The 7,417-nt window shown below is 31.9% G+C and overlaps 1 protein-coding gene across 4 annotated transcripts in view; it reads right to left on the reverse strand.

Moving 5' to 3' along the window:
* LOC119832234 overlaps positions 1 to 4,225 on the reverse strand; it is a 113,890-nt gene extending 109,665 nt beyond the window's left edge. For all 4 annotated transcript variants that reach the window (XM_038355892.1, XM_038355890.1, XM_038355889.1 and 1 more), the window contains exon 1: positions 3,851 to 4,225. The gene's annotated coding sequence lies outside the window, so the exon portion shown is untranslated. The remainder of the gene's footprint in view (positions 1 to 3,850) is intronic.
* Between the last annotated feature and the right edge of the window lie 3,192 nt (positions 4,226 to 7,417).

A 7,417-nucleotide genomic window follows, 5' to 3' on the forward strand; every position in this document is an offset into this window, starting at 1 on the left:
TACTCCAGTTTTGAGTATTTCGTACAGCAATTTTTTCTCGTAAAATCCATTGTTTGCAAACAACAGATAGAACTATGAGTTTCGCCATCGAAACTTGCACTAAAAATAAATTCATTTTTATCTTTGAGCCCGTGGCTACCTCGTTATGAACTTACAAATGCACATTACTTTACTTTGTTTTTAGTATTGGAATTTTTGTTCTAAACTCATGGCTGGCTGGCAGGAAATTTTTTACAGTTGAGTCGAGGCTTTTAGTTTTGGTTATTACAAATAATGTCAATACATATCAGTCTCTAATATCCTTATTAAGATATACAATATATTATATTTCAAGGAATATGTCACATATATTTAAGCGTATTCTTTTTACATATGAGATTCTTCGTAACATTCAAAATATCGAAAATAAGCTTAGTTGATAAAATTATTTATTATCAAGATTCAGTCCCACAATAATAATATTTAGCTTTCCTTTTTTCGTTCCATACTCATTAATCGTAATGATCCCAATTTTGTTAAGCCTACGCTAGACAGTAATTCAAATAAGACCAAATGAATATCTTCCTTATTAAGTTTAATACGTTTCATATTTATTGTCAATGTAATTAATGAAAACAAATAAAATCGACATTCTCAGAAAATCGAGCATATCATATTTTAAAATTAATCTATGCATCTTTAAACGTAAAATATACCGTTAAAATCATAGAAACGAAAGTTGATCTCCTTTTATTGGTACAAAACGACTACACGGTGCTAATATTATATACATAATTATTCTCCCACAGACGGCATGAATGAAACAGTTTAACAACTCATTACCCACGGTCATACTTATCATTAAAAACTTAATTGACATTCAGTACAAAAACTATCTGATAATAACATGATCATATCAAAACCGGCATACCATATTATTTAAATAGACTTATGAATCAACAAATTTTTTCTTCACTTGATTAAAATTGAGATTCTTTGGATTAGATCGGCAAGTGATTTAAGATAATTATTTCTTTTTTGCGTAACGGAGCTTGGTGTTGTTAATGGAAGTGATCGGATAGGTAAAAAACATTATTAATGGTTTAAATCGGAACAAGGCTTGAATATGCTTCGTCAAATAATATTATTAAACCATTTTACTTTGAAAAGTAATATGGTATTTTATGAATAAATTTTAAAATATATTGATTTAAAAGATTTTATGTCCATATTGAAAAATAAAATCTAAATCGTTTTACAACGATATTGGATGGGTGTTCAAGGAGAGACTGCAGAACCGAAAAAGTGTGAACTTGCAATCGTGTAAATTTCTATTACAATAATGAAAAACAATAAAAATCGTAAAGATTCAACAAAAAATGTATGCACATTTTATCACACTACAATCTTATGACGTCGAAAGTGATTCTCGTGCCAAAAAAGATAAAATCTCACAAAAAATCCAATCTACAGATACTTTAAGGTTATTCATCTGTACATATTTTTTAAAGTACGACGAAAATTTATTTTTCTTCAATTTACATAATTTATAGCGACCCTTTATTATGGTAAGTTTAAGGCAGCGCTATTGATGCAGAGCGCTTAAAATTTGCAATGATAATTTTGAATAATTAGCTAACAACAAGCCAACCCGAATCTATGGAATGAACGATATTGAATTTGAAGTCCTATTTACTATTTTACGTTACACGCAAATTCGCCCTTGTGGTCAAAATAATTTTTTAGTGCACAAATTTTTATCTCCTATTTTATCTACTTGGGATTTTAGAATTTATCAAAATGCTCCAGTCCAGCAGCTTAGGCTGTGCGTGCAATCAAAAAATCAGTCACCTTTGTGTTGTATATTAGGTTATAAGAGTAAAAATAATTGCTAATGCAAGTTAAGAAACTTAAAATCTTAGGTTCTATCCTGTAGATAGGATTTTTATAAGAGTAATATTTTTACTTGTTAAGAAAATCAAGCTTTAGTATGAATATCTATTTAAAATTTATTAGCAAATTTCTAATTTTTTACGTTATGATTATGATATTTACATTTCATAATTTTTCTTTATTGTGCAAAAACCCTATTACATATGTCTTGCTTCGCTAAATATTTGTGAAAAGCTTTGCTTTTCATTCGTAAAATTGGCGTTTACTCGTTGGTTTTCGAATGAACACCTTCGCGCGGCAAAAACACCTCGCGAAAAATAAAAATATTTTATTTGCCACTGGCTCATACCCGCTGACCGTAACTTTGTTCACGTGCCGACCGCCAATATAATAGAAGTGTAGGTATGTATAGAATAGAAGCAGTAACTTTTAAAACTTATTGTATACATTTTCTCTATTACCAGATTCGATTTTCTTCAATAAATCCTCTTTACTGCTGACTCAAAGAGACGTATATATATAATACCTAGATGCCATAGAAAATAGCAATAGCTAACTTTATACTTAACTTAAACTTTAAGTGGATATAAATAAAGCAATAGTTTTATTTTAGTTTTAAGAAAAAAATAAGAGCCAAATGCCAAATTAGAAGCCTTGTTTTATTTTTAAATAAGCAAAAATTATTGAAGATTTTATACCAAAAAGTAACTAATCAATCCCTAGCTTGCAAGCTTTAATTAATAACGAACGTTATTACCGCAATGCATTTGAAAGTAAAAGCTTCATTAGCCTTTCTATTACCTTTATGTGCTTCGTACATTATAATTACTTGTATGATCTTGATGCAATGTACTGCGTGTAGCTATAATTTATATACTATGCAATACTTCGGTAACATTTGTTCAGTTGCAAACTAAAATATGTATTTTACGTAAGAGAGCCGAAATTAACACAGATATCTAGCAAACATTTTGAAATATTATAAATAATTACAACAAACTATGAAGTAAGTACGAGCCTAGGAATGTTTAATTAGATCTATTGCCTAAGTAAATAATTTTTATTTTTTCTATATTTAATGTTTCATATAAATATCCTTACCCTCGTCATTTATTTCTATATAGTTTTATGTATCAGTTAATCACACTAATATTATAGATTTGAAAGTATGTTTGTTTGGATGTTTGTCCGTCAATCACGTTGAAACTACTGACTTTGATGAAATTTGGTATCAAAGCAGGGTATAAGCTGACTTGACTGATTGGATACTTTTTACTCCAATTAAATGCTCCCTTGGGAAAAACAGGCATAGATAGTTACTTAATCATTTGTAAATGTCCTAATTCCACGCAGGCAAAACCTCGGGCAGAATCTAGATATATCTATAAAGTATTCTTAAAAATTAGAAACAGAGTACATTTTTATAACCAAAAAGAAGAAAATTTGTTGATATGCTTTATGTAGCCTAAAACGCAATTATCTTTTTTTGTAGCGGTATTATGTAAAAATAGGCCGCCGGTAAATGACTTCACTTTTCTAGTAAACTCATTTAAGATGAGTAGAGACCGGCTAGTTCAAACGTATTACTACTACACTGGAACATAACACGTGTAAATGCATGTAAAGATATCTCATTAAACTTGCTTTATTAAAATTTATATACAATTTATATATTAGGTAAGGATACTACACTACAAAAAATACTGCACGCAAAAGCTGGGTCATAAATGCTTTAAGTATAAAAATAATTTGATTGCAACCCGGAAAACACTGACCCAATGATATTCCATTTTTTATTCTTTTCCTCATGAATACTTCAAGTAGCTCCCCCGGCCCTGCTTCTTGCGAAAATATATAGCTTACTAAAAGCAATTTGCATTCATCAGCGTGCTCTCCGCAATCTTTTTTATACGTCCTCAACTAAAGCTTAATTTTCCGTAACGTTATAGTTGTAATAAAAGTTATGAAATCCACTTACCGTGAATGGAAACAATGACACTGCTCCAATAGTCACGTCACAGTTTTATATACAAAACTGGGCTGATATCGAAACAAGTCCAAAAGTTTTGTTCACTTTCAAATTAAACTGTTCCACTCAGTCACTCGGTTTATCATCACATGAAATCCTTACACAATTCTGTTATCACGACTCAATCGTTCAGTTTCACTTTCTACGAAGAATTCGCAATAAGTCAAGAGAGTCGAGAATGCTAAGCGTCCCGTTTCAGAGCGCGAGATACGAAAAAGTTCAGACGTAGTGTACCCGCGCAGTGAATTCGAGCACCCCTCATACAACAAGCACGCCGCCCGACCGCCGAACAGCGACTGTGATAACGACACTTCTTTCGAATGAACCTGCGAACCCTCTCTATAGCCTGCGTATAAGCTCGCCTCTCTCTCGCAGCGACTCTACGCAACTACCGTCTCTACGAATTACGTTTCAACACAAACTCGACCCTCTGTTTATCACAACAAGAAACAAAGTCAATCACGCCTAATTCACGAACTCGCCTCGTTCACATCAGCTAACGACTTTACGGTACGTAAATCGTAGTAAATTTGTTTTCCAGTCTAGCCACAGTAATCCGGTTCTTGGCGCTGCGGCTCAAAGCGCTTTTTTCCGAATCGCTGCTCGTTAAATAAAGCCTTCTTTTTGTGCAAGTACCGTCCAGTAGCCTATGTAGGGAACTCGAAATAACCGCTATGCACAAGATGCCAACTTTCTAAACTAAACCTATAAGACCGTTCTATCGGGACGGTGAATTATGTTATTTTTATTGGAGCTCACTCTAGTCCGAACAATGATAATAAAACATTCAGTAGATTGGATATTCGGCGACGCGACGTGGTGTAATTTCGAGTAGCGTTTTTGCTTGGAGCTGTTGTCGTTTATAATGTTTATTAAAACCGCGGCTCCGGTGCCGGTGTCAATTACCACGACTGCGGTCGAAGCCCCACAACAACATGCACAAATTGGATACCAGTCACTCGAACTAGATTACGTTCTCTAGAGGCTATAAAGTGTTACATAACGTACTTATCGATAAGCTCTTCACGTTAAAGTAGGTCATGCGTTTTGTCTACTTTATAACACTCAAGATAACTTGGGATAAAACTTGAAACTATTCGCTTACGATATATGGAGGTTCCCGGGGAGTTACAAATATTGAAAACCGTAAACCCTTCCTGCGATCCCACGACGTCTTCGAAGTGGGTCAGAATGCACACTTAAATAAAATAAGGCGTTTTTGCACACTACGAAGACAATAAAAGCGTCATTAAGCATACATATACGTAGCAAGCAGATGTGGTCGAATGCTTTTAAATTTTGACGACGTTCCCATCTTTATTTAAATACATTGCAATACCATACTTCACATAATATATAAAACTCACAGCATTTCGCATTGGAGTCTTTTAAATTACACTTCACCACTGAAACTATAAAACTCTCATAAAAATATGTACTTATATCACTCACATCTACATTTACACGCTAAAATTTATTAAAAAAAAATCATAACATTTTTTAAACCATTCATATGCTTCTATGAAAATGTGTGACGGAATGTATTGTTAGAATGACTATTTTTAGACCTTCATGCAACTATTGTTTCAATGCCGAGAAGCCACCAAGTGTATTTAAACCCGATCGTATTGTCTCGTGACCTAATAAGAAAATATTACAAAGCGACGAATAGTGCTTCGTTATTTCTTTATTACTTACAACAATATTACCTAGATTATTTTAATTAACAATGCAATGTAGTACTCGGCTCTTAATTGGTTTAAATTTTGACGAGAGATTAAATAAATCTTCTATTAAAGCTTAAAGTTTACAAGTCTTTTAAGGGTTTGACACTTGATATGATTCTTAATCCTAAAACAACATTAATGTACATGTTATCACGCTATAATACACCATGATTATAGCATTATGTTTTATATACTGATTACAGATTAATAAATGTTATAAGATGAGAAAATAATCATTTTCCGCCACAGTAACATACATTTATAAGTATTGTTATTTTTTGCTATACTGTTGATGCATACTGTTTAAATTCTGTTATCTATCGATGTGAAACCGGTACATTGCGAACCGAGCGTTAAATATTATAGGTTAGGTTCGATGTATTTAAAAACGACACATAAATAGGAGCCCCGCCAAGGAGACACAACCTGCACCTGATCAACGTTTGGGAAAAATAATTCTCGGTATATTTCATATCCATTAAATTGCAAGTAAATGTTTGTATCACAATTTGTCGACATCTTACAATATCTCGTAGTCGAGTAAGATTTTAATCTGACGGTTTTTACAATCCTACGGCGACATATATGTACATAATATAAAATATCCTAAAAATGGTGTAAATATTAGGTATTACAAGATTAAAATACTCCATTCATACGAGTGTTTGGTAACTTTCAACATATTATACCTACGGAGGTGCTTTTTCAAAATAATTTATTATCTAACGTATTTTTTTATTGTTTATTTGCCAAGATTATGTACGAAATAGGGTTAATAATCAAAAATAAGAAAACGATTTTTCTCATAGATTTATGTGACTTTAAAAAAATATTAAAAGTATGAAAATTAACATGTGAGGTCCTTTTAAAATTGCAGTTTTCCGCTTACAAAACCATTATGTTTTATTTTGTGTATCACTTCTGCTACTATTTCTATCTACCTTTTGACCCATTTTAAAAAATTCAAACAAACCGTAGAGTATCACTATTATTGTGGAGCAATAATATAACACGATCATTAAAACAAAACTTAATTAGTCTGTGGTTCATTATTCTATTACGATACATCGGATTACGATTTACGATTCTACACGACACAAATAGGTCTATTGTTAAATTTCAATTCGAACAAACGCAGCGTATATCTAACAGCAATGCAGTATTTGCTTTTGTCTGTTTGATGTAGACGTGATGCATAGATAAACGATTAAATCAAACACATAAACTTTAATACCTATATATATTTCGTTTGAGATTTCTTTCGGAACTTGAAAGAAACCCCTAAACCGATAAATGAACATTATTTCATATTATCTTTACGTTACAATTTTTATTTTATTTTAACACAATTTGTTTAATCTTAATTTAATCTTTTATTGAAATTAAAAAAAGTCACTGTAGACCTATAAATAAAAAGAGGGATGCGATTTCATTGGCGTCGATTACTTATAGGGTCTTTATTATTTAGTCATACTAAGTATAGCATATAGTAAGTACTTTACGTCTTAATCTCCTAAAAGAAAGAATCAATTGTGTGTTAACAAACACATGAGTGTTAATTCATTTAGTTGTGGATACCGGTAAATATCATATAAAGAATTAATGTCAGTATATTAACCTCTGAAATAACACCGTTATAAGTAAATTACTTAAAAAGTTGCTGTAAAACGCTCGTCTATAAACTTTTAAGGCATATCTCTCCTCCGAGAGGTCTAGGTTTCACGATGAGACTACACTCCAGATGACGGACGGTAATGTCTAGTAGACTACTTTGAAAGCTCAGAATTCT

This window comes from Zerene cesonia, chromosome 15 (assembly GCF_012273895.1).
Source record: "Zerene cesonia ecotype Mississippi chromosome 15, Zerene_cesonia_1.1, whole genome shotgun sequence".
In the NCBI taxonomy this organism is placed as follows: Eukaryota; Metazoa; Arthropoda; class Insecta; order Lepidoptera; family Pieridae; genus Zerene; species Zerene cesonia.